The sequence below is a fragment of the Gopherus flavomarginatus genome, chromosome 8, assembly GCF_025201925.1.
Source record: "Gopherus flavomarginatus isolate rGopFla2 chromosome 8, rGopFla2.mat.asm, whole genome shotgun sequence".
Taxonomy (NCBI): Eukaryota; Metazoa; Chordata; order Testudines; family Testudinidae; genus Gopherus; species Gopherus flavomarginatus.
Window position 1 is genome coordinate 107,603,120 of NC_066624.1, and position 23,784 is coordinate 107,626,903.

A 23,784-nucleotide genomic window follows, 5' to 3' on the forward strand; every position below is an offset into this window, starting at 1 on the left:
ACAAGCAGTGAGTGACAGGGGGTTAGGTAGACACTTCCTCTCTATAGGCAATTTGTTCCATGTTTTTCCACTGGAGTTTCTTGGACTTGACAAATCTGCTGGCAGCCGCTTTTGGAGACAGGATGTTGGATTGGATGGATTTGGGTCTAAGCCAGGAAGAAATTCCTGTGTTCTCTGGTCATGATTCTCAGGAGTAAAACTGCTACTTTTTTTTTCTTTTGTAAACAGTCACAGTCTATGTCATATTTACAAGCCCCAACTCAGTAAGACTCCCTTAGGCAGCTTTACAAATGTAACTCTCTATAGTTCACTACAGTGCTGAATGAGTTTTTAATGAGTTTACATATTTTGTTTGCATAAATGATAGTTGATATAAGCTTCAAGGGGTGAGGTGAGACTGCTGATTTGTTGTACATATTGTCTAAAGAAATGTATTTTTGATTTATTACAAAGACAAATATTTTACATTAGTTCTAAGGAAAAGTCCTTAGGGGTTTAAATAAGTGCATTTTAATATGTATTTAAATCTAGAAAATATTTTCAAATGGTATAAAATTATATTTAATGCAAAATTAACATCTAAAAACATGAGTCCACATGAAAAACATTTTAATATTAAAAGATCATGCCCTGTGACGCTTTCTTATTTAACTGCCTCTCTGACTCATGCTTTCTTCCATGACAAACAGGCAGCTTAAAAATAACAACACTTAGCACTTACATCGTGAGGTATGTCTTCAAAGCAGCCTACAAAGATTCGCTAATATATCTCTAAGCATTCCTGCAAGTGAAGTAAGTACTAGCTTTTTTATTTTATAGACAGGGAAACCGAGGCTGGGAGCTAAACTGAATTGATCAGGATTGGTCAGTCAGCTTGTTTAATCTTTGGTGCTTCTGGGACACTGATCACTGTAGCATCTAAGAATTAAATGCATTAATTATGAGTCACATAGCATTGTGCTCAACAGAGTTCCCAAATGATTCTACTGTTCATCTCCTCTATCAGCTTTCCTTGCTGTTTAGTACGTGTGAGCATTAGAAACTCCTTGTCTTTGTTTATTGTCAGAAGATTTTTTAAAAGGATTTTTAATGTAAAACAGGTGTTTTTTTGGCATCATGTTATAAAGGTGGTTGGGTTTGGGCTCAGTCTTATTTCCTCATTATTAGTAAAAGTCCTTGAGTGAACTTATTTTATCTCTTTCCGTCATAAACTTAGTCCTGGGCACTGTTAGCAGCAGCATCGCTAGGAGTGTTGCTGTTTGTGTGGGTCATAAATAGAGAGATGGGAGACCCTTGTCAGATTAATATAGTTTATGAGCCTCCAGAGGGTGGGGATTTGAACTGACAATACTCAAAGGAGAAAGAGGAGTTACTTAGCTGTAATTTTCAAGTAGATTATTGGTTCGGATCCACACAGACAACAGCCCTGATTCATCCTCAAAGCACCATCTATCATGTGCACTGAATGAGGCAATGGTCGTATGGAAAAAATTGTATGTGATCATGTAATCAATAATGTATCATAATGCATATGCACAAAGGGGCTGGATTTAGATTGCATAGACAATCTTAATTCTGGCATTTTCCAACTTTTCAGTTAGAACGTTGCAATTTGACTTTGCAGCCTTAAAAATGTTCTTGTAATGTAACTCTGTATCTGTGTGTGTGTGTGTGTAATATATATATTCTATAATTGTGTGTGTGTGTGATTAAGAACGATAAAGACAGTCCCTGCCTTAAAGATCTTACAATCTTGGTTAATGACAATATGCAACATAAAGATGAAACACACAAGTGGGCAAGGGTTGGACAGAAGGAAGGTGAGATGAAAACATGAGGGGTATGTTTTGGCTGGACTAGCTCTGTGCCTAATGTTGAAAGGGAGGCATGTGGTGAGCTACAACAGGGGGTGAGTTTAACAGACAGAATACTAAGTGGATTTACAAATTTGATGGGTTTGGAAGAACAAGTAACATGACAATGTGAATAATACTGGAACAAATTCTCCATATTTATTCAATAAAATATTTGAAAATCTCTTTGTATTATTCCGTCAGCTTGATTGTCTAATTCTTTCAGAAGTGTTTTTGTTATGTAATATTATACAGTGCACATCCCAGGGATGCAGTCAGGTTCATTGTTATGTAGTCCTACCCTATGTGCTCTAACGTCATCTTTCTGATTGACATCTGCAGGCTAAAGATGACCCCGCCTCTACGTATGATGAAGACAACATGAATCAGTCTATTTTTGACCTCTGTCTGGCAGGTACAGAGACCACAACCACCACACTGCGCTGGGCACTGCTCTATATGGTGGCTTATCCTGACATCCAAGGTGAGTTAGGGACACACACAAACCATGCATAAGATTGAAGTACAAAAACTGGCAGATCTGCACATTAAAAAAAAAAAAGTGCAAGTACTAAAGCTGCTTGTTAGTAGCTGCTAAATTAGATAAGTTGCAGCCAAAGATGCAGGTAAGATTTCAGGATCGTCATTCTTTGGGAATATATTTCATTTTTTACTGACTGTTGCCTGAGTGTTCAGTCTGGTATAGACACTAAGGAAGACAGTCTTTGCTTCAGTGCTCTCTCAGTCTCAATCTAATACAGACCTAATGTTGTGAGACAGTAGCTGAAGGTGCTCCAAACAAAATTGGAGTTTGGCCTCTGCAATGAAGTTAGAGTAAATTGTCCTGTGCAGTGGTCTCTCAGAAAAGTATAACTGGAATGATAGTGTTCTCCTTTGCTGGGTAGCAGAAATAGTATTCTCTTTCATAATAATATTAATAGCAACATGCGAGATGATTATATCAGAGAAGGAGAAATCATAAAAGATTAGAGTTGGAAGAGACCTCAGGAGGTCATCTAGTCCAACCCCCTGCTCAACTAAATCATCCCAGCCAGGGCTTTGTCAAGCTGAGCCTTAAAAACCTCTAAGGAAGGAGATCCCACCACCTCCCTAGGTAACCCATTCCAGTGCTTCAGCATCCTCCTAGTGAAATAGTGTTTCCTAATATCCAGCCTAGACCTCCCCCACTGCAACTTGAGACCATTACTCCTTGTTCTGTCATCTGCCAGCACTGAGAACAGCCTAGCTCCATCCTCTTTGAAACTCCCTTCAGGTAGTTGAAGGCTGCTATCAAATCCCCCCCTCACTCTTCTCTTTTGCAGACTAAATAAGCCCAGTTCTTCTTCGAGTGATTGCTCACATCCATTCCAGTTAGGTGTGCGCGCCGCGCGTGCACGTTCGTCGGAAACTTTTTACCCTAGCAACTCCAGTGGGCCGGCAGGTCGCCCCCTGGAGTGGCGCCGCCATGGCGCCCAATATATATCCCTGCCGGCCCACCCGCTCCTCAGTTCCTTCTTACCGCCGTGTCGGTCGTTGGAACTGTGGAGCGCGGCATAGCTGTCCTCCACGTCCCTAGCTCTCCTTGTTTTTCTATCGTTATCTCTATTGTAGTTGTTAATTAGACTGTTAAGTTAGATAGTAGTAGTTAAGTGTTAAGTAGTTGTAAATAGTTTTTCGCCGGGGGCTTAGCCCTTCCCGGCACCCGGCACCGGGCTCATGCCTGGTTCGCCGGGCTTCAAGCAGTGTGCGGCCTGCAAGAAGCCTATGCCCACCAGCGACCCCCACGACGCGTGCCTGAAGTGCCTGGGGGAATCGCATAGATCCGACAAGTGCCGCATCTGCAAGGCTTTTAAGCCAAGGACTAAGAAGGAGAGGGATCAAAGGCTCCGGACTCTCCTCATGGAGGCGGCACTTGACCCGGCGGCTTCGCAGGCCGTGATCTCGGCGCCGGCACCGGATCGCACCGGCACCGAGAAGACTCCCCGGCACCGACCTTCTCCGGCACCGGGGACAGAGCCTAGGCCGTCGAAGTCCATTACTCCGGCCAGGCACACCCGAGTGGAGCGCCCGGCCTCAGCATCGGCCGCGGCGCCGCCGGCACCGTCGACTCCGGGCCCGGCGGGTCCGTCGAGTCCGGTGCCGCCAAGCTCCCCCATGACATCTGGGGTCGAGATAGTGGTGCCATCTACACCAGAGACCTTCGCCTCGGCACGGGACCTCATAGCCATGACCGAGCCCACTCAGCTACCACCCCCGGTACCTCCGGTGCGGGTCGTGTCCAGAGGCAAGCCTATGATGTCGGCACCGTCCCGGGACTCTCGTTCTCGCTCCAGGTCCCGACGTCACGGTCGCTCCAGATCCCGCCGCCGCTCGCAGTCCCGGCGCCGCTCCCCTCAGCGGTACCGGTCGCACTCGCGGCGCCGGTCGACACCGAGACGATCGTGGTCAGACTCCAGCCGTCGTTACCGGCACCGCGAGTCCAGGAGCCGATCCAGACGTTCGCCGCACCGGTCGACCTCCCGGCGCCGAGCTGGTGGCAGGTCCCGGTCCCGGTCGACCTCCCGGTACCGAACCGGTGGCAGGTCCCGATCCCGGCACCGAAGCGATGCCCGGTACCGATCCAGATCCCGGCACCGTGGCAGAACTCGGTCCCGCTCCCGGCACCGTTACGACTCCCGGCACCGGTCCCCGGCACCGAGACGATCGCCCGTGCCGGCCCGCGCGGACCCTTACCATCCAGGGTCCACCCCGCCATGGCCCTCTAGGCAGCCGTCCGTGTCTTCGCTGGCGGACAGTGGGTACGCGCTGGGCACCGACCGGCAGGCGGCGCTGTTCAGCGAGCCTCCACAGCAGGACCCAGCCCCACAGCAATGGGGTTTCTGGACACCCTGGGCATATCATCAGGCCCAGGGCCCCCAACAGCTCCCTGCTAGGCCGGCGACTGCAGAGCGCAGGGCACCTGAGGCCTCGTTGTCTCGCCCCCCTCCCTCCCCGGATGGGGAGGAAGGATCCAAGCACCAGGACTCCGCTTTGGCTCCTGAGGCAGAGGCGAGGGCCGAGGGAGACCCCCCTTTAGACACCCTCTTGCCGGGGGTCTCCTCATCTTCTTCCCCTGATGAAGCGGTGGCTGGGACCTCCTCCAACAGCCCCCCCCCGCTGGACCTCAGGGCGCACCAGGACCTCCTCCGGCGAGTAGCCCAAAACCTGAGTCTACAAGCCGAGGAGGTCTCGGAGGTAGAGGACCCTATTGTCACCATCCTCTCGGCAGACGCTCCCACCAGGGTCGCCCTGCCGTTCATACGGACCATCCAGGCCAACGCCAACACCATCTGGCAGTCTCCGGCCTCCATTCCTCCCACTGCGAAGGGCGTCGAGAGGAAGTACATGGCTCCTTCTAAGGGCTACGAGTACCTCCACGTACACCCGACTCCGTGTTCCCTGGTGGTCCAATCCGTCAATGATAAAGAGCGTCATGGTCAGGAGGCTCCAGCCCCCAAATCCAGGGAGGCCAGGCGGATGGATCTCCTCGGCCGTAAGGTGTACTCGGCTGGGGCGCTGCAACTCAGGGTCTCCAACCAACAGGCCCTGTTAAGCAGATACGCCTTTAACTCCTGGGTGGCAGCAGACAAATTCAAGGAGCTGTTGCCACAAGATGCTCGTCAGGAGTTTGCGGCCATCTTAGAGGAAGGCAAGAAGGTCGCACGCACGTCCTTGCAAGCCTCTCTGGACGCTGCGGATTCGGCTGCCCGTACCCTCGCGTCGGGTGTAACAATGCGTCGCCTCTCCTGGCTGCAGGTTTCCGGCCTTCCGCCGGAGCTCCAGCACACAATACAGGACCTTCCTTTTGAAGGCCAAGGGCTGTTCTCGGACAAGACAGACCCTAGACTCAAGAGTCTAAAAGACAACCGAGTCATCATGAGGTCACTGGGGATGCACACTCCAGTGACGCAACGCAGACCCTTCCGGCCGCAGCAACAGCAACAACAGCGCAGGCCGTATCTCCAGTTCCGCCAGCGGCAGGACCTTAACAGGCGCCGCGGCAGGAACGGAAGGCGCAGGCACTCGGGGAACCAAGGGGGCCAAAACCAAGGCTCCTCTAAGCCCCCGCCTGGTCCCAAGCCTTCATTTTGAAGGTGCGCCCGAGGGCGCAGTAACAGTTTCCCCATTGGATCCTTTCCCCCCGTTTTCCAACCGCCTTTCTTTTTTCCTCCCGGCGTGGTCCCTAATAACATCGGACCGCTGGGTCTTACGCACGGTGCAGTCGGGATACCGCCTGCAGTTTGTTTCATTTCCTCCTCCCCGCCCCCCTTCCTCGTCCCTCTTCAGGGACCCCTCTCACGAGCAATTCCTTCGGCAGGAGGTGCAGACGCTCCTCGGCAAAGGAGCTATAGAGGCGGTGCCGGAGAACGAGAAAGGCAAGGGGTTTTATTCCCGCTACTTTCTGATCCCCAAGGCCAAGGGAGGCCTCAGGCCCATCCTCGACCTGCGAGAGCTCAACAAGTACCTGGTGAAGTTGAAGTTCCGCATGGTTTCCTTGGGGACCATTATCCCATCCCTGGATCCGGGAGACTGGTACGCCGCCCTCGACATGCAGGACGCGTATTTTCACATTGCTATCTGGCCACCCCACAGACGTTTCCTTCGCTTCCTTGTGGGGTCTCTGCATTACCAATTTGCAGTCCTCCCATTTGGCTTGTCCACGGCCCCGAGAGTGTTTACGAAATGCATGGCAGTTGTTGTGGCGCAGCTTCGGCGCAGTCGTATCCACGTGTTCCCGTATCTGGACGATTGGTTGATTCGAGGCACGTCGCACCAACAAGTCTGCAGCCATGTCCGTGTGATCACCGACATGTTCGCCGCTCTGGGCCTCTTGGTGAACACAGACAAGTCCACCCTGGCCCCCACACAAAGGGTGGAATTCATCGGGGCCGTCCTGGACGCCACTGTGGGCAGGGCCTTGCTGCCATTGCAGCGGTTCCAGGCCTTGTCGGCCATCGTGCAACGGCTACAGACAGCCCCCTTGACGTCAGTGAGGACGTGTCTAACCCTGTTAGGCCACATGGCGGCCTGTACTTTCGTGACCAATTACGCTCGGCTCCGCATGAGGCCACTCCAGCTGTGGCTCATCGGTCATTACAGGCCGACAAGACAGCCACTAGATATGTTAATCACGATCCCCCAGGGGGTCTTAGATTCTCTCGACTGGTGGCTGGACCAGTCAGTGTTGTGTGCGGGTCTCCCCTTCCACCCATCTCAGCCCTCGGTGTCCCTAACAACAGATGCCTCAGATCTCGGCTGGGGGGCCCACGCAGGGACCCTGAGGACGCAGGGCCTGTGGTCCCAGGAGGAGGTGAGGCTACACATCAACATGCGGGAGTTGAGAGCGGTCCGTCTTGCTTGTCAAACGTTCTGTCATCAGCTCCAGGGTCGTTGTGTCGCGGTGTTCACCGACAACACGACGACCATGTATTATATCAACAAGCAGGGCGGCACCAGATCCTCCTCCCTGTGCCACGAGGCGATACGACTCTGGGACTTTTGTGTAGCCCACTCCATTCACCTCATGGCTTCCTTCCTCCCCGGAGTACGGAACACGCTGGCGGATCGATTGAGCAGATCCTTCCTGTCACACGAGTGGTCCCTCCGCCCAGACGTCGCCCTCTCCATCTTCCGGAGGTGGGGTTATCCCCGGGTGGACCTCTTCGCGTCCAAAGGGAACAGGAAGTGCCAAGCGTTCTGCTCCTTTCAGGGCAGGGAGCCCGGGTCGATAGCGGATGCCTTCCTCATCCAGTGGTCGACCCACCTGTACTATGCGTTTCCCCCATTCCCGTTGGTCCACAGGGTCCTTCTGAAGGTGCGCAGGGACAGGGCTCACGTGATCATGGTAGCCCCGGCATGGCCCAGACAGCACTGGTACCCCATGCTGCTGGACCTGACCATAGCCGACCCAGTTCCCCTGCCCCTTCATCCGGACCTGATTACCCAGGAGCACGGGACCCTCTGTCACCCGGACCTGCAGTCGCTGCACCTAGCGGCGTGGCTCCTGCGTGGCTGACTGGCTCTGAGCTGCGCTGTTCCACGCCGGTGAGGGAGGTGCTCTTGGGCAGCAGGAAGCCGTCCACAAGAGCGACATATTTGGCCAAATGGAAGCGCTTCTCCTTTTGGTGCGTGGAGAAAAATCTCCGCCCTATGGAAGTTTCAGTAGCCGACATCTTAGACTACATTTGGTCCCTCAAAGGGCAAGGTCTGGCCATATCGTCGTTACGAGTCCACCTAGCGGCTATCTCCACCTTTCACCCGGGTGCGGATGGTCGCTCTGTTTTTTCCCACCCGACGGTGTCTAGATTCCTTAAGGGGCTGGAACGTTTATACCCTAACGTCCGTCCCCCTGCTCCAACCTGGGATCTTAACCTGGTGTTGTCCCGGCTCATGGGGCCCCCCTTTGAGCCGTTAGCTACTTGCTCCCTGCTTTACCTCTCTTGGAAGACGGCCTTTCTAGTAGCTATCACCTCAGCTAGACGGGTGTCGGAACTCCGGGCTCTTGTGGTAGACCCCCCATATACGGTCTTCCACAAGGACAAGGTGCAGCTGAGACCACACCCTGCTTTTCTCCCCAAGGTGGTCTCAGCCTTCCACGTCAACCAAGAGATATTCCTCCCGGTTTTTTTCCCGAAACCTCACTCCTCAGGCAGGGAGCAGCAGCTCCACTCGCTTGATGTCCGTAGGGCTCTCGCGTTCTACGTGGAGAGGACTAAGCCCTTCCGCAAATCCCCCCAGCTTTTCGTGGCAGTAGCGGACCGCATGAAAGGGCTTCCTATCTCCTCCCAGAGGTTATCCTCTTGGGTAACGTCCTGCATCAGGACCTGCTATGACTTGGCCCACGTCCCTACGGGCCGTGTGACTGCGCATTCTACCAGGGCGCAGGCGTCGTCGCTGGCTTTCCTTGCCCGTGTGCCCATCCAGGAAATCTGTCGGGCAGCGACCTGGTCATCGGTCCACACCTTTGCTTCCCACTACGCCCTGGTCCAGCAGTCTAGAGAGGATGCGGCCTTCGGATCTGCTGTGCTCCATGCCGCTACTTCTCGCTCCGACCCCACCTCCTAGGTATGGCTTGGGATTCACCTAACTGGAATGGATGTGAGCAATCACTCGAAGAAGAAAAGACGGTTACTCACCTTTGTAACTGTTGTTCTTCGAGATGTGTTGCTCACATCCATTCCACACCCGCCCTCCTTCCCCACTGTCGGAGTCGCCGGCAAGAAGGAACTGAGGAGCGGGTGGGCCGGCAGGGATATATATTGGGCGCCATGGCGGCGCCACTCCAGGGGGCGACCTGCCGGCCCACTGGAGTTGCTAGGGTAAAAAGTTTCCGACGAACGTGCACGCGCGGCGCGCACACCTAACTGGAATGGATGTGAGCAACACATCTCGAAGAACAACAGTTACAAAGGTGAGTAACCGTCTTTTCCCTCAGCCTCTCCTCCTAAGTCATGTGCCCCAGCCCCCTGATTATTTTCATTGCCCTCCGCTGGACAAAGAGAAGGTAAAAGGAAGACTGGAAGACCATGGGGTTGGGGTATAGTTGCATAGTATAGAATTGTGATTGGTGAGATATGTGGTTAACAGGCCACGTGTTGGCATTAGTGGTACCTGCTACAATTAAGGTTGCAAAAGAGGTTATACACTGGAGTAACTTTTGCTTTCTGAATGCAATGCCTCCCCAGATTTACACTGACCTTCCCTTGTCCCCTCAGCATCGGAGATCGAAAGTGTGTGCCAGGATTCAGAGAGGAATTGAGTTGAGTGAGGGGAAGGTTTTTGGACCCTTGGTTCTGGAATGTTGGAGCGGAGGCGTACGCACGCACTTCCAGTTTTAATTGAACGTCAGAAATTAATCCTGGTTAATTATTATTTAACTGCTTTACTAAACCTTTAACATTTGTAAGCTGAGTAACATCTTGTGGGGTATGTGACAACCAGTGAAGGGTTCATTACTGCTCAGTAGTTGCTAGGTAATGTTATCTTGCTCTCGGAGTATATTCCTGCTCTCAGAGTTTTGTGGTGATGCAGTGCTTTTCTTGTGGTCTGAATGTGTTGTCGCTCTGTCTCCTACGAGGGCAAACTAGATTCCTTGATTGTGTCACTGAATTAATTTCTTAATAAACAGTTAATGTTTTATTTATGGCTCACTCTCAGAGCCTAACTAGAAATACAACAACTGACAAGACTAATTTTATAAAAGATCCCCAAATCAGCTATCTCATGGGGAATGGGCAGGTGGTAAGACTTTACTGCCTCCTAGTGTTTGTTTAAATGAAATATTTGAAGATGCAACCCAGAAGTATGTGAAAAGTCAAATTATAATTTAGTCATTTGTTCTGGAATTTTAAAATCTTCTAATTCTTTATTTACGTTTATGTTTACAAATAATTAAAATCCTTTTAATTATTTACTTTATTGTATTCTTACCATTATAATAGTCAAAAGGGAAATGAAAGTGCCCATAATAAATACACAGTGTGCAGAATATATGCTCTTCTTCCATCTCTAAAGCTGAATGCTTTTCCTCAGAGAAGGTCCAGAAGGAGCTGGACACCGTGCTGGGTCCCTTCCAGTTAATCTGCTATGAGGATAGGTAGAATCTGCCCTACACCAATGCCGTGATTCATGAGATCCAGCGTTACTGTAGCATTATTTTAATTACGATCCCCAGAGAAAGCGGGAAGGATACAACGCTGCAGGGATTTCCGATTCCAAAGGTACAGATTGTTCACTTCGATATGCTTGTCTTCTGTGTAATATCTGTGAAAGAGGTGCCATCTCTCTGCACGTTCATAACCCCCTTCTCCGACTGAAGGGGTGTAGTGCATTAGGAAGCCATGTCAACTCAGGATTCCAAATATATTACAGTCTCTCTCATGTTCTTTTTATAAAGTTTCTTACTGAGGCCTGATTCAGGTAAGCATCCGTATTAAAGGCACCTGCTTAAGCTCTGTTTAAGTCTCTGGGATTTTAAGAATCTCTTTTAGTGAAGCATATAGTTAAATGATCTCCAAAAGAAGGATAGGCTTAAGTGCTTTTCTGAATTGGCCCTCTAGGAAATTTGCTTCTCTAGCAAATGCTGAAACAGCCCAACCGTTGTCAGTGTCTTCAAAGCTTGAATATTAGAAGTAAAAGTGGGCTCCATGTCACTGGTGACATAAATATTATTGCTTTTCTGTATTGTGGCCGCTGCCGGTAGCAAGCTTGAAAATGACAGTCTGAAATAAACAGTTTAATGTCCTGTATCTTCTGAATTACTCCTGGGGAGACAGGCTTGTCACTGTGTGACTAGAGCTGGTCAATACATGGAAAAACCATTTCACTACAATATTTGACATTTCAACTTTGTTCCCATTTTGCAGGGTTCCAAACGGAACCATTGTTTTTGTTTGTTTTTGGGAAAAAAAATTCAAAATACCTTTCTAACCATTTTGAACTTTCTACTTTGCAAAAGTTATAGATTGTCAAAAGGAAAAATGAAACGCTACAATTCTGGTCCCGTGTAACTTTTGAAAATATGGAGAAGCTTTGAAAAGTTACAGGGTGGCAAAGGGAAAAACTGAACAAAACTAGACATTATCCCTTCTATTGCATTCAGTGGCAGAAAAGAGAAAAAGGGAGGGGGGAAGAGAGAGAGAGAGAATAAGAAAACAAACCCCTGACATTTCAAAAATTTTGGTTTTGATGAAAAACGGAAACATTTTGAAAAACCGAAAGCTTCAAATGAAAGTTTTTGGTTTTGAAAAAAGGCCATTTAAATCCAAAACATGTGACAGACAAATTCGACATGTGACCTTCTGCACATTGCAATAAATTTGAACTGAAATTTGTCCATGTCCCTCTCCTTATTGACTTACCTGATGGAGAGAGACTCAGGGCTTGTCTACACCAGCCGAGAATAAATTCTACTCCACATGAGTGTGTCGTGTAGTAAGTGGCTCATGTGGACCCTGCTGGCATGCACTAGAAATTCCCTTATCCTTCCAGTTTCAAATCGTACTACATTCATGTAAATGAGGGAACTTTTAGTGTATGCCAGCGGGTCTACACAGGCCAGGTTGGTACAGCCAAGTAATGACACCCCACAAACTCACTACGTAGACCAGCCCTCAGAGAACTGAACCAACTGCTTCTTCCTTGCAGGGCACCCTCATTGTGCCAAATTTAGACTCTGTCCTCTTTGATCCTGAGAAATAGGAGTCTCCTCGGCAGTTCAGCCCAAGTCGTTTCTTGGATAAGAAAGGAAATTTTGTGAGCAGAGAAGCGTTTTTACCATTCTCAACAGGTAAATGCACTGACCAATAAACACTTCTTTGAGTAATATCCCAATGGGTGCTTCCCTCTAGGTGTGCTGTGCCCTGTGCGCCTTTGATTGGAGATATTTCGTAGCAGTGTCCGTTTGGCGCATGCATGCTTGTTACTCAGTCTTGTGCTCCATGCCATTGTTATGCAGCATTGCACGGGCGAACCACTCTTCATTCTTTCTCAGAAACCTTGGTCTGAGATGGAGCCTTTGCAATTGTCTATGTTGAGTTTGACCTCAAGTGTATCCCCTTAGCTCTTTTAGTAGTCAGTTTATTATAGTGTTTATTAGTAGAACTTAGTAGTTTAGTTTAAAAAAACTTTACACGCACGCACACACACACCCACACCCACACCATTTTGTATTGTTCAGTAAATTAGTCCCAAGAGAAAATTACAAGTTCAGCAAAAATACCTTTGCTTTCAGGTGAGAATGAACAATGTTGTATCTGAAAAGTGCATGTAAGTTAGAAGGTAGCCTGTGGAGATATAAATCATCACCATGTGTACAGAGGGAGTATTTCTTCTGTTATACCAATTATATTAGACCAATAAAAACCAGCAGGATCTTATTAAAGGGGACAAGACAAAGATGCCACATTTATTATGATAACAATTTGATTTATGACTAATAACTAATATCTTAATTCTTATATACACACATTATACCTAATACCTCTACACACACACACATTCACACACACACACACACATCCATCAGATGTTCTGCAGCTGCTGCATAGTTACCAGTCCTGAAGATAGCTTAAGTGCATAGCTTGATTTTGTAGCTTGGGTTCGTAGCTTGTGGCGGCTAACTGGCCAGGAAAGCCAGGCACAAGGACAAGCTGGATCTCTGTTGGGCAGGCACTGATGTTCTTCCATTTGGCAGCAGAATGTTACCCAGAGTCTCTCATCTCACCCTTCTTTTTTATAGGCTTTTAGTTTGGATTCAAAGTCTATAGGTCTTGCTGTGTCACGCTGCCTCTGGGTTTAGATTGATCACCCATCAATTGCAGGCGTGACTTTCAGCCTTGAACCTGGCTTTGATCTTCCTTCTGTTGTTCTGTTGTCCTTTTCGTTTTAGGGTGGATGCTTCTTACTTTGTTTAGAGCTGTTATCTAGGTCTTCAGCCGTTGGTATTTGAACTTTATCTCATCAGGACAGGCTGGGGCTGGAGGTTGATTCTGTCATTCATACATACCTCATTCACACATCTAAACTAAACTAATAAGATTACAGCAGGGTTTGCAAAAATGAAGGTTGGAGGAAGCTTTTACAAAATGGAGTGAGTGTTTTAAAATGGGGTTTGAATTACAGTATGGAACAGAAGTTACAGTGTAGGCAAGTGTAGTGAATGGTGAACAGAAGTTACATTAATAAAGTGAACAATTAAAAACAAATTCATTTATCAGTTCTACACTTCCACCGGAAGAGCTTCACATTGTGAATATGCCTTTGTGTAACAGAAGATTTGGGATAAAATCAAACAGTTCTGAGAGTGCCTGGAAATATATAGCAGAATAAGATGACCATGTTAATCTTCATAATTGAAGGGCAGCACCCTTTGTGTGTGTGTATGTATAACAGTAGCCTGTTGCTGTTGACCTTTCCAGCTTAGTACTGGACATCAACAACCCCGTGAGTATGGTAAGCTCTCCCAACTCAAACAGCAGAGCCCCCCACCCATTCCCCATAATGATTAGCATTGCACAGATAAATCTGTCAAGATCAGTAGACAGCCACCTTTTCATAGTGTCTTCTCTTGTGATTATAGCCACATAAACACCTATAATAGGTGCCAAGTTCTTGCTGGTGAGTGGGGGCAGGTGCAGTGATATCTGGGAGTCAGTTTGCTTCCTGATGAGAATGAACGATCTTGCTTCTGAAAAGTACCTGCAAGTTGGAAGACGGCCTGTGGAGACAGAAATCCTTGAGTACTTACCGTCCTTCCCCTTCTTTTCTTCAGGGTCCCTTGTGTGTTTGGGGAAGCAGCTGGCAGGAGTGAGCTCTTCATCTTCTTTGCCAACCTGCTAAGGGCGTTCACGTTCACCCTCCCAAAGGGAGTGGAGGAAATCAGCACAAAGCTTGTTTTGGGGAGCACGATGCAGCCCCAGCCATATAAGCTCTGTGTTGTTCCTCGTTAGGCTGCAGTGCATCACAGATCAGGAGAAGAATCATTCATCAAGATTGCTTGACCCCATTACTTTCCTCCTTGCAGCTTTTATTCTTTTTTTGGTGTCAGTGTCACACATTATCGCAAGCTGTTAGACCCTGGGCAATGCAACTGAACAGTGCAACTGTTTCATCATTGTCTTGTGCTCAAAAAGTCTTTGTAAATTTCTTCCAAATGTGCCACACATTAAAAAATTACAACAAAGAAATTTAGAGTCTGACTTTACTTCTCACTGACCTGAAAACTAACTGGTGGGAGGAAGAATTTAAAAAGGGAGATGCTGTCATTTATTAAAAAGATGACAGGGTTTTAATATAATAAATCCTGTAATTCATGTATGTGAACTGTGAATTGAGGTGTTGAATCTGTAAAGATCTATGTGCTACTACTGTAAATCTGTAGCAACTGAGTGTTTCTTCGCATAAAGATCTACTATGCTTTAATCTGAAAAGGTGTTAAACACAATAAAAGCAGGAGGGGAAGGGCAGTGGCAACAAGGGAGGCACAGAGGGAGGAAAATGCAGAGAGGTTGTATGGAATTAGATCTCTGCAGGAAGAACTGGTAGAGCATCAGGGAGGTTCAGCTTTCACGGCTGCAATAGATTTGTTTAGCTACAGACAAGGTGGTTAAAAAAGCAATGAAATGCTGACAATAAGTCAGGTTCTCATAACCTCGATTGTCTCTCTTCTGATTGTGAAGTTTCTGAAGTTGCGACAGGCACAGGAAAACAACTTCCTCCTGGACCAATTCCCCTCCCAGTTGTTGGAAACTGGGTGCATATCAATTTTCAGTTTCATCGTGATCTCCGCATGAAGATATTTATTCTTAGACACTCTGGTTGGTTGACGGTCTAATGGGCTAATTGAGGAAATAAGTGAAATTTATTGGTAGCAGAAAGTAGTTTTACATGCTCGGGAAAGTTGTGGTCAAAGCATTTGCAAATGTGAAAATCAACCTGATTGCTAAACTCCATCTCCTTTTAATGTGGGATGCGTCAAATTCATATGAAACCTGATGTTTATAAGAATTAAACAGACAGTAGTTATGACTAGCGAAGAAGGAAAGGAATACATTTTTAAAGAGGGACTTTCAACAACATAAAACTTTCAGATGCGTTGGTTTTTAACCCTTAGAGCACAGACGTTTTTCTAGCTCACCAAAGGATTAGCATTATGTGTTGTAACCTTTTCAGTACTATAGACATAAACGTACAAATCAACAAATCTCTTCAGTTCTCACCCCTTTTCTTCAGGGCCTGCTGTTTCTCAGTCCATCATTGTTCCTTTCTGCTCAATCCTGCAGTGAATCCATAGTGCTCGTAGGTGACCTCAGCAACTGGGCAATGTACAGATTCTTATCATCTCACTGCGGGATCAGGCAGGAGGAGAAGGCACATTGTGAGGAATAATGATCTTATTGACATACCGTTATCCAAAATTATTGTAAAGCGAGAAATAAAAAATGACTGGCTGAGTCAGGTGCATCTAGTTCATGTGGAGAGAGGGGTACCTTAGAAATGTTATTCTTAACTTATAGCTCCTTGCATAATATGTTTTTCTCCAAAAGTGAATGTGGGTCCATGCTTCATTTGCAAGACTGGTTGGTTGGAGTCCCTCTGGTAAGTCTTTGATCCGGACTCAAGAACCAGTAGCAGAGCAGTGAATATCTGCCCCTATATGGGACACTGCTTCCAACCATCTGTTCTTTTCTAACCTTTGATGATGTTAGGAATCAGTGAATACGATTGAAATGCTACTTGGGTGCAGGTGAGTCCCGGCAGGTGGAGTCCATCATTGTCAAAGATTAGAAAAGAAAGAATGGTGACTTACGTACGGTAACTGTTGTTCTTCAAGTGAGTGTGCCCATATACATTCCACTGCAGGTGTCTGTGTGCACAGTGCTTTTGAGTTGGAAACTTTTGCCAGGTGAGGGCATAAAAGAGGCGCTCACCACCTCTCTCTTAGTTCCTTCTCACTGCCCATGGTGAGAGTTGGAGGTCCCTGTAGCATTTGCATCAGTTAGCCAGCATTTTACAGTTTTAGTGTTTATAGTCAGTAGTATTTAGTACTTAGTTAGTTATAGTTTAGCAGTTTCCTGGCGGATTTTGGTATGAAAAAGTCCCCAGGTTTTGAGCGGTGTCCACAGGCAGGGCTGTTATCCCTGTCACAGATAGTCAGAAGAGTTCCTTGACTTGTCTTGGTGAGGGCCAGGTGAGGGATAAATGCCCTATTTGTACCTCATTCCCCACCAGGACTAAAAACCAGAGAGACTTTCTTCTAAAAGGTCACCTCATGAAAGAATTGATTCATCCTGCACTGGTGCCAAGCCCCGATCATGAGGAAGGGAACTCAAAATCAACCAGGAGTTCCCTCCAGTTGTTTCACAAGTCTGATGACAAGCATCACACTTTTAATCTTTACCACCAGCCTCGTCAAAGCGCTCTAGGCATTCTGACATTTACAAGAGCACAAAATTTCAGGCCTCTCCCAAGCTTTCTGGTGAGTCTTCTGGCATGAGATCAAGGCTTCACAAATCCAAGTGCAGTCCCGTCTGAGGCACCATCACTGACTCCGGCTCCTTCGGGGCTGTTGAGACTGGTAGGTTCATCTGTGCCGGGTCCTTCTTCCTCTTTTCAGATGATTCGCTCTGCCTTGGCTCCAGTCTTGCTACAGTCTCTCCTAACTGTTCAGTCCACTAGGGCTCAGTCCACTTCGTCAGCCTTTCTGGGCAATGTTCCAGTAGCTGATATCTGCAAGGCAGTGATGTGGTTGTCTTGCATACCTTTTGCACTCGTTACGCCATCATTCAAGTCTCTTGTGGCGAAGCCAACTCTGGCAAGTTGGCGTTACACTCTCTATTCAGAAGATCCGAAGCCCCTCCTCCTGTAAGGGAAACGCTGATGTATATGTATATTTGCACAATCACTTAACGGAGAAAAAATGGTTACTTTCCTGTACAGTAACTGTGGTTCTTCCAACAACTCTCCCCCGCTTCCCAGCTACTTCAGACGTTACATACAGAGGTGTGAAGGAATGGCAAGAGAGATGGTGGACACGCCTCTTTTATGCCCTCACCTAAAAGCAGGAGGAGAGCAGGAGCACAGGCACAGTCTTCTGGTACTGCTGGCAAAGTCTCTGACTCGATTGCATTGGGGGCCCAAGCACCTGCCGTGCAATGGAGGCATGTGCAACACATCTGGAAGCACAACAGTTCCTGTACAGTAAATAACCATTTTTCTTTTCTAACCTGTGATGATGGTGGAATCCTGCTGCCTTGATTCAGTTGCACACAGTGGCAGCTCAAAGGTATTCACAGAATCCTGACTTGCACCCTCTGCTCCCTGATGGCTCAGGCACAGTCTGGCCTGATCCTGTTAGAAAGGGATGGTTTATTTAAGGCTGGTGAACATAATTTTCACTAGGTAAATGGTCCTTAGTATGTGGCTCTGTTAGGAGAATAAGAGTTACAGATTTTATTCCAATTTATTGCAAGGGTAAAAGAAAATTATTATGGGTTTTTGGAAGTAGGCCCCTTGGATAAGAAATGGGATTTTACACTCTCCTAGTCATTTGTTCCTTAGATCCTTGCGTATAGTTTTTGCAACTGTTTAATGCCAAAGTGAAAGTTGGGTGGGTGGTGATTGATGTAAGATTGTGTCGCTCTGGGAAACAAGCTGAATCTCTTAACTGCTCGTTTCCAGACATTCTAAATTTTTTTTTGGGGGGGAAGGAGGTTAAAGAGTGTAAAGATGTTGTCAAGGAAGTGAGATTTGGCCAGGATTTTGGCCCTGCTCCACTCCCATTGCACTCCTTTAGCGGAACAAACAGGATGGAAAATGGGCTTAAGCAACCTCTGGGGATTCTCCTTGAGTAGAAGATTCCCTGGGTGTTGTGAATGTGGCAGAACAGGGAGAGCAGTCTTGTGGAAGGAAAAAGGGTGGCCCGAGTACATTGTGGCCCAGTGATCCTGGGATCGCAGAATGGCCCCAATGATAAAATTAGCTGGCTGGGATAAATTAGAGCATCTGTGATGCTGTGGAGAGTGAGAAGGATCACCACAAAATCATTCCTAACAGTGAATATAATGAGTAGACACGTCCCTGTTCTTGGGGACAACTCAGGAAACAACAACAACAACAACAAAATCTGATAGTGAGTTGAAATGTTCCTGCTGGTATCCTGATCCCATAGATGAGATGGGAATATCACCCCGGTTACAGAGCCCCTGAGAGATCCTCATCGGTGAGAAAAGGACCCTTTCCCGGGAAGGAGGGAGAGTCTGTGGATCTACAGGATATAGCTACATCAGTACTTCCCATCGGAGGGCAACCTGTCTTAACCAGTCATAATGCTGCTGCCCCCCTGTGCAACTACATCCCTCTCTGACCTTCCTCCTGTCCTCGTCCCTCTCCCACCATTTGCCTACAAATGTTAACACTGCTAGATAGAACGGTGTTCCTGTTACCCAGCAAAGGGGATAATTAGTGCTGACATTGTTATTTGCTGTTATACACATTGCAATACGTTGGTTATTGTTTATTTATTTAAAGACTCAACTTAAAAAAAAATATAACTGGAAACTGATAGAACGTGCTGAGAGCAACGCATTCCCCACAGAACTGAAATTACAGCTGGCTGAAATGTTTATCAGCTGAAAAATGCAGTTTTGGTCAACCCAAAACTATTTGTGAATTGGTTCAGGAGTCTCAGCCCATCAGACTATTGGTGCCATGCACAAAATGGCCAGAGGAGGGGGTTAGCTGTGCTGAGGCCACATTTTAAGTGTAGACCTGCCCTGAGTTCTACACAGAGATCTCTGCAGCTTTCAGACTGGGCTCAAGAATAAAAGGAAGGAAGCAAGGAAGGAAGCTTTTTTCATTATCTCTTGATCCAGGTTGGCCAATCTGCCTGTAGTTTATCAGCTCTGCCTTTCCTTTCTCTGATAGCAAGAGTACAAGATGGAGCAGCTGACTCTGTAGCAGCTACTGATGCTCTGTTTTGGCAGCCTGAAGAGAGATCTCTGCACAGGGATTACAGACCTAAAAATTGCAATATTACAACAAAAAAACCTTCAAAAACAGACTCCAATGAGAGACTGTGGAATTGGAATTAATTTGCAAATTGGGCACCATCATATTATGCTTGAATGAAGACTGGGCGTGGACGGGCCATTACACAAAGTAAAACTATTTCCCCATGCTTATTCCCGCCCCCCCCCCCCCCGGCCCCCTACAGTTCCTCACACCTCCTTGTCAATTGCTGGAAATGGGCCATTTTCATTACCACTACAAACAGTTCTTTTTCTCTCCTGCTGATAATAGCTCACTTTAACTGATCACTCTCCTTATAGTGTGTATGGTAACACCCATTGTTTCATGTTCTCTGTGTGTGTGTATATATATATCTTCCTACTGTATTTTCCACTACATGCATCCGATGAAGTGGGCTGTAGCCCATGAAAGCTTATGCTCAAATAAATTTGTTAGTCTCTAAGGTGCCACAAGTACTCCTGTTCTTTTTGCAGATACAGACTAACACGGCTGCTACTCTGAAACTTGTACAGGGAGAAATATTACTATAGAGGGTGAATTTCTGTTTCGCCTTGAGTGTCTTCAACTATGGGTACTGTTATGTCTACTTTAGATTTAGACTGTGAGCTCCTGGAGGTCGAGACCATGTTTTTCTCGTTGTTTGTACAGGGTGGAGTATTCTGACAGCACTCAGTAAAACAAAGTTTCCAGAGAATGAAAATCTTGCCTGCATGCATCCATTTCTGACTGTAGCTCACCGTATTCAGCCACCATTAGTGCTTGCATTCTTCTACAAAAAGGCTCATAATTGGCTAATTTACTACATGAATGAGGTTCATGGTAAGGTAAGCATATCCTTCTCACTTTGGATGTCTGGATTAAGCACCATATAAAGCAGGCCCCAGCACAGGGTAGTGGTTAGGGTCTCAGATCCACCCAAAATAAAGTCAAATATAATCTGAACCAAGTTGTCTTCATCATATGTAGATCTGGGTAGATCTTTAGAAAAGCTGAGGTTAGAGGACAGGAGATGTAACAGTTAATGGGAGTCTGTTGCTCTCTATCCCTGCAATGTGCACTGTCCAGGATATTCCAAAACAAAAAATACTTCTAAAAGAATATTAGAGCCGATTGACTTATATGAAGAGATTTGCAAATAGTGTAGGAAGTAAACATGGGGTATTTACTCCACTGTTATTCCGGCGATCAGACTATTGTTGTCCACAAGCACTGGATTGTTGGCTTAATCATGCAAATGTTAATATATTTTGAAAGCTCTGTGAATATTAGTAGAACAAGTGCTCATCTGAAAACGTGTTCTTCATTATTCCTCGCTTGTTATTCTCCTCTCACTCCGGCATGCCATCAAGAACTACAGATAACAAATAGTGAATGGTGGATCTTCTTGAATTGGGGGTTCTCAACTGGGAGGGCTGCAGATAGGCTCAGAGGATGAAAACCATCTTCACTTTGTCTATGACTAGACTGGAGATGGGGGCACTGCAAAACTTGTTCCTGTTTTAATATGGGAGCTCGATACAGGAAAGGTTGAGAGCCACTGATCTAAATGAACAACTGCTGAAATATGCTCACAAACTATTCAGTGCCTTTGTTTGTAGAAGCCAGGGAGCGGCTCTGTGATGAAGTGGGAATGTTCTTAATGTTTTCTCTAAATACTGTGTGGGTGCCTCAGTTTACCCCCTGCATTTCTTAAGTATCTAGGTGGTGGGATAAGGGTGTGCGATTGTTGCAAAGCCCTAGAGGGCAGGGGTGTTCAAGGGTCTGCACAGAAAATGGCTGACACCCTGTCTCCTGGCAACTGATAGTCTGGGCCCCTCCCATGCAAAGGTGCCAAATGGAGGTGTTAGAGAACAAAGAGATTAGGTGACCTCCTGGCCCAGGAAAGAGACGAAGGGAGAGGAGGGGCTGGAGAGTTTCAGTTTGGGGCTGGCTGGGAAAATGGAGGTGAGGCCAGACAGACCTCCTGGCCTTCCCTGGCCCCCTAATGTAAGCGGGGGAATGGTCCCACTATTGTGGGTAACTTTCCTGGCTTCTGTGCTACCCCGGTGAAGTGGGCTAGCGAAAGGATCTGAGTCCTCGCTCCCACTTCCTTTACCCCGAGGCCTCTCTGCCCTTGAGAACTCCCCTTCCTCTCTCCTGTCTGGCAGAGTCCTCGTTACCCCAACGAGGCTGGGCCCAGGATTCCTGGGGGGCTCGACCGCCCAACCCTGTAGTCACCTAGGACAGGGGCTAGGGTGTCCCCACTCCGGGGTACCCTCTCTGCACTGGGCACCTCCCTGACCCACTGATTATTCCATACAATTTAAAGCAAATACAAGTTGTTTACTTAACAATTAATTTAAAGAAAAGAATAAGGAAAATGGGAAAGGTTACAGAAAAACACCTCACCCTGCTCTGTGGCAGGAAACATTACAAACAGTGTCTCTGGACATCAAGGCACTTTGCAGTCTGTTCATTATAGGTCCCAGGCCTCCTTCTCAGGCTCTGGCTGTGCTGCAGGGATGCTGCAGGTTGGACACTTGCAATGGTGGTGACCACACACCTCCGCGCTTTGGGTGCTGGGACCCTTCTTCCTAGTGCCAGCCCTCCGTCAGGTTAAGATCTCCCTCCCAGCCTGGCCTGCATGGACCCTTGGCTGGGGGTGTCTTTCTGTGCTGGGCCCTTTGCCCAAGGTCCCCCCCTTGGCTGGCCATTGTTCCTGGAGACTGTCAGTCTCAGGGTCCTGATTTGCCATCGATCCCTCCCCTTTTAGTGCAGGGAGCTAGCAACCAAAACACTCCCACTGAATGTTAGTAAGCGGATAACAGTCCCCTTACACTAAGATGGACCTAACTTAGGGGGTCCTTTTGTCTGTACCAGCCAGACCTGTCTTGGACAGTGTTTCTGTCATCTAAATAAACCTTCTGTTTTACTGGCTGGCTGAGAGTTACGGTGAATTGCAGAAAGCCGGGGGTGCAGGGCCTTATCTCCCCCAACTCTCTAACAGACTCCTCAGCTGCTGTCAATTGTCATAGCTCCATTGAATTCCCATCTCCACTTCCCCCACAACACGCTTTGCAAGGTCCATGGATCTTACACATGTCTATCACAACATGTGGCGTGTCTCATCCAATGCACTCAATGCCCCAATAACAACTACGTGAGTGAAACCAGACAATCACCGTGCTCTCAAATGAACTCACGCAGGAAAATGATACAAGACAAAAACATCCCATCATCTTTGGGTGAACACTTTTCAGAAAGCAGTCGCTCTGTATCTGACCTATCAGTCCTCTTCCACAAAGGAAACCTGCATAACACCTTCAGAAGAGAGCCTGGGAGAGAGGACTATTTAAACAGAGCTGTTGCCTCGGTCTGGGGAGAAGACCCAGCCAGGAGAAAGGAGTGGGGGAGTTCCCTCTCTGGGAGAGGCCTGGTGAAGTCAGGCTGGAAGAGAGCAGACCAGACTCTTGTGGGGAAGGCCCTGAGATAAGGCCTGTAAGGAGCAGGGAGACCCATGAGTAAACTGCAGGAGTCCCTAGGGAAGGAAGGCAGTAGGGGAATCCTGCTGAGGGAAAAAGCCACAGGGAGCAGATCAGCAGGCTGGCTCCTGTGAAGGGCTGAAGCACCAGAAACTGAGGCTAGAGACCTCAGGAGATTTAGTTTGGGCAGGACAACGCTTGATACCAGACCCAGGGAAAGGCAGTGGGATCCCCAGAAAGAGTTAAGCACCAGGTCCAGAAGAGAAGTGGATTATTTGAGACTTCAGACTACACCTAGACATTTTGTTACCCTGGAAGGGGTTTGGACTTGCATATCTCAGTCGGAGGGCTGAATGGCATGCAAAGGCAGATGGCCTGCAAGGGGCACTGGAGATGAAAACTCACAACTTTGTGCCCTGGCAGTGAGTGTGCCTCCCATTACGGCTACATCTCTCAGGGGTGGGGATTTTTCACACCCCTGAGAGATGCAATTTGCTGATGGTTGTTTTCAGCGTAGACCAGGCTATGGCTTCACTGTCCAGAAGGTGGGTTTTTTCCCAGGGAAATAACTAACACCTGATAGTTATGTCTTTGTAAAATCCAGTGGAGACAAGGCACCTGTAGTTTTTACTGCCAGGTAGCTTGGCAAGGTCAGCACTGTACTCCACGCCTGTGGTTGACCTGGCGCAGTGTATCTTGTGGTAATGCTCCAACCCCGTGGTATTGCTAGGATTTTACAGTGGGGTAGGTAAAGAATAGTAGCAACCTGTGGTAAAAACAGGCCTTCTTCTGGCAACAAAGACAAAGCCTGAGGAACTGATGGTCGGGGGCACTGCACTGGGACTGTGTGTTTGCTGATAAAGATGTTGTAGTGATTTTTGGGTAAATTGCTGCCTCCCCTA

The 23,784-nt window shown here is 47.6% G+C and overlaps 1 pseudogene; it reads left to right on the plus strand.

Moving 5' to 3' along the window:
• Positions 1 to 14,341, plus strand: part of LOC127056261 (cytochrome P450 2J6-like) — a 37,555-nt pseudogene extending 23,214 nt beyond the window's left edge.
• The last annotated feature ends 9,443 nt before the right edge of the window (positions 14,342 to 23,784 follow it).